Source organism: Orycteropus afer, unplaced genomic scaffold, assembly GCF_000298275.1.
Source record: "Orycteropus afer afer isolate SDZICR_OR568_19922 unplaced genomic scaffold, OryAfe1.0 scaffold00174, whole genome shotgun sequence".
Taxonomy (NCBI): Eukaryota; Metazoa; Chordata; class Mammalia; order Tubulidentata; family Orycteropodidae; genus Orycteropus; species Orycteropus afer.
In genome coordinates this window covers 5,874,040-5,878,625 of record NW_006921761.1, presented here as the reverse complement: position 1 = coordinate 5,878,625, position 4,586 = coordinate 5,874,040, and positions in this window count along the sequence as shown.

Genomic DNA, 4,586 nt, shown 5'->3' with positions numbered 1-4,586 from the left:
GAACTTCTTTAGGGCCTCCTCGTTGTGGTCAAGCTTCCGGCCTGTGAGGGGCGGGCGAGGTGGGACAGCAGACTGGGGGCCTCGGCTCACTCCCTGTCGTGTGCTTGCCTGGATGGAGCTTGGGGGCTGACCCAGACCACCGTGGACTTCTCAGTCACTCGGGAACACTCCTGAGCTCCCTTCATCCACCTCTGAGAGCTGGAGGGGGCCCCAGGGCAGGGGACTAGAGGGAGCAGGGACAGATGGACACCCCAGCCCACGCCCTGAGCGTACTGTACAGTTTCATGATGCTCTGGACGGCGTCTCCTTGGCGGAGGGTCACGTTCATGACGGCGTAGGTCTTGTAGTCCGTGAACAGCACACGGACTTCTTTGGTCCCTGGAAGACAACGTGGCCAAGAACTCTCAGGTGGGTTCATGTCCACGGACCCAGAGCATGCTCCCACCTCGCACACATCTCACTACAGCATGCACACATGGACAGTACACAGGTGGACAAGGACAACACACAGGTACAGACGTACAGCACACACACAAACACAAGGACAGCACACACAAGTGCAGATTCATGCACACACATAAGTGCAGATGCATGGCACACACGCACACACAAGGACAGAACACACGTGCACAGACACAAGACACACACACAAGGACAGACATGCATGTGCAGACTCATGGCACACACACAAACACAAGGACAAAACACACATGTGCAGACACAAACGCACACAAACACAAGGACAGCACACATGTGCGGATGCATGGCACACACGCACACACAAGGACAGAACACACATGTGCAGACTCATGACATGCACACAGAGAGAGACAGGAAAAACACACATGTGCATAAGCATGGCACACACAGCACACACAGCACACACTAGGACAGAAAACACACGTACAGACACATAGCATACACACAAGGATAGAGTCACAAATGTACGGCTGTACTTGCACACAGAAATATACACAAGTACAGAAACACACAGACACCCATGTGCATACACAACACACAACACACTCATACACATAAGTACCCACACACACAAATACAAAGACACACCAACACACACACCACAGACACACACAGGTACGGAGGCACATACATATAGGCACATATCACACACATACACACAAGGAAAGAGACACACATACAGATACATGCACACACATTACAGAGCATCATACACACATAGTACATGCATACACATGTGCACAAATACAGAGACATGTGCACACAGTGTACACACATTACACACATGCACACGGAGAGCACACACATAAGTATAGAGACATACAAACACATGCACACACAGCACTTGTATACATATATATACACGTACACAAACACATGCACACAGCACACACATACTCACACAGCACACACATAGCACACACATGCACAGAGAAAGCACACATGTAAGTGCAGAGACATACAAACACATGCACACACAGCACGTGTATACACACAAACACACATGCACACAAACATACAGGACATACATGCACATATGCACACTGACACACACACTGCATTTGTACACACACTAAACACACAGATGCACACATACAAGAACACACACACACAGAGGGTTGGAGCACGACCTCTGGGCTCCCTGCAGGCAACTCTCCAAAAAGGGTGGACGGCAACCCTGCTGACCGTGGGAGAAGATGCCCGACCCAACGTCCCCTGAGTCTCAAAAAGGAAGTTGTTACCCCTCACCCTGGAGACAGAGGCTGGAGGCTGGGGGGGGTGCAGCACAGGCTTCTGGGCCCTGAGCACCTGGCACCTGGCACCTGGCACCTGGGCACTTGGGCGTCTGCATAGCCCTATGCACCCAGGCCCTGGGCCCCTAGCCCACTGGGCACCTGTACAGCCCCTCACAAGCTGCAGCCCCAGAGCCAGCTCCTGCCCAGGACAGGCCTGGTCTCCCTCCAGAGCTGGAGAGCCCAGCAGGGTCAGACGGACCAGGGAACAGAGACTCCACAGAGGGTTGGGAAGGCCTGGCGACCAGCCACCAGTGTGGAGGGAAGAAAAGCCTGGCCCAGAGCCTCTCACCTGCACCTCTGGACACCTTGTATGTCCCAGGGACGTCCCCCTGCGAGGCCTGGTCTGTCTCCTTCACACAGTGCTTCAGGCTGGAAGACAGCAGATGCTTGACGACCAGGGCCGCCCCAGCCCGTCCATGCCCACAGGAGAAAGCACCGCCGGGGTCCCAGCACACTGACTCCAGGCCACGGGCCCTCCACCCTGTCCCCGTGCTGCCCTCTGGGAATTGACAAAGGGGAGGGCCAGGGCCACCCTCCATGTGAAGGTGCTCTGAGATACAAGCAGGGCATCACTGAGGGTGCCAGGGGTGCCTTCCACTCCAGGAGGGCCACTGATGGAATTGGGGTGGCCACGTGCGAGAGGTGGGCACCTGCACAGTGGGGGGCCTGGGTGAGGCGTACATCCAGGGGGCCATCCAGGCTCTGCACCCCAACCCCTCTCAGGGAGGGGCTGTCCCTTCCTGTCGCCTTAGTTCCGGCAGTCATCTCTCTGCTCGGTCAGAGCCCTGAGCTCAGGGCTGAAGCCCAGGCCCCAGGATCAAGGCCAAGCCGTGGCCAAGCCCCCAGCCCTGTGCCAATCACCACTGGCCTTGGGCACACAGCTGGGGAAGGGGCAAGAGCCAGGGCTCCCAGGACTGCTGAGGAACAAGGTGGAGTCCTGGGTGCCGCCTGGAGAGGGATTTTCCCCATGAAGCTGACCAGGTAGGAAGGTGTCTGGGCTGGGAGGACTCCATCCCCAAACACCAGGGAGGCACGCGGGCAGCGGACCCTCCTCCCAGAGGTGGGAGCCCTCCCCACCCGTGGCGCGAGCCGTGGGGCCCTGCACCTACTTGTCATGAGCGGAGGTCAAGGTCAGGGCCTTTCCTTCCAGCTGGACCAGCACAGCGCCCACCTTCTTCAGCTTGTTGTCTGTGCCCATGTGGTGGCCCAACTTGGAGGCCAAGGCAATCTCGTACCAGAGGCCTGAGAACTGGGGGGTCAGGGGCTTGGAGGAGAGCTGCCCCCAGGATCCCCGGAGCTCCGGCGTCCTGGTCAGGGGCCCCTGAGGGGCTCTCAGGGACCAGCCCCTCCTCCACCCCGACAAGTCAGCATTGGGAAGGCAGGGAGGGGAAGCTCAGTACTGTGGGCCACTCCGGGAGGAATCGGAAGGTTCCAGAACCCGAGTCCTGAAGAGTCCCCCACCTGTGGTCTGAGCTAAGAAGTACCTTAACAAGGTCGAAGTTGGGGTTGCTCGGCTTCTGTGCACGGGCTGCCAGCAACCTCCAGAACCCCAGCAGCAGCACCAAGGTCCTGCCTTCCATGGCCCCCAAGCCCAGTCTCCCCCTGGCCCAAGGCCCCGGCTTTATACCCTTGGTGGCACGGGCACTCAGCGAGAAGGCACAGATGATCCCCATTAGGCAAACTTGGCAGCACACCACAGTCACCTGGGCCTCGGCCACTCCTGGGAGCAGGCCTCAGGCAGAGGGTCTCGTGCTATGTGAACACTCAGTGCCTGTGCATTCATCCGGCATCAGGCCACCTGATCTGGCTGAGCCGGAAGCCCCCCGCAGGCTCTCAGGTTGGCAGTGTGGACTGTGGACCCACGGGGGGGGCGGGGGGAGGGCTGTGCACACGAGGGACACTCTAGGGTGATGCAGGGATGAGCATGGCCTGCAGGACCCCGAATCTCAGGAGACGGTGGGCCCCCAGAGCTCTTTGGGGGTGGGCTATGGAGAGGGGGGCTGTGAGGGTACTGGCTAGGCCTGGGTCCTGGTCCAGGCTTGGAGTCCTGACCAGGAGTCACTGCCACGGCGGCCTCTGACCCCCAGTCTCAGCCTGCTGGGGTTCCTTGCCAGCACAGCACACCCCTGGGTGCCACTGGGGGCAACAGGAGGGAGGGAAGAAGGTGACATGCTCAGCCTCCAGGACCCAGTCAGCCAGGGCCTGGACAGTGGGGGCTGGAGTGAGGATGGAGGCCGTGTGCACGGACTTGTCATGCAGCACTGAGGAGGTGGGCTGGGACATCCTGCCCCTTCCTGCCCCACTGACATCCTGGGTCCTTTGAAGAAGCAGTAATGAGCCAGTAATCAGCACCTGGCTCCCAAGGCACACAGGGCAGGAACTAGAGAGGGGTCAGCAGACCATCTCATCAGCACTGGGCACTGATTGGGTGGTTGCCTGTCCACCTCTCTGCCTCCTCTCTTTGGCCACGAGACTGTCCCCTCAGCAGGGAAGGTGCTCCCCACCATCTGACCCCAGGGGAGGGCTGGGCTCAGACAGGAAGACATCCACCCTCCAGCACACAGGCAGGCATGGATAAAACGGTGAATGAGTGAGGGGAGGAGGGAGAGGGAGGGAGGAAGGGGGGGCAGAGAGGGAGGGAGGGAGGGACAGAGACAGAGGGAGAGAACAGAGAGGGAGGGGGAGGAAGAAAGGGAGGGAGGGGTGAGGAGAGCCAGAGAGGGAGTGAGGGAGGAGGAAACAGAGAGGGAGGGAGAGAGATAGAGAGAAAAGAATACAAACTGATGAGACACATACAGAGATAAAGGATGG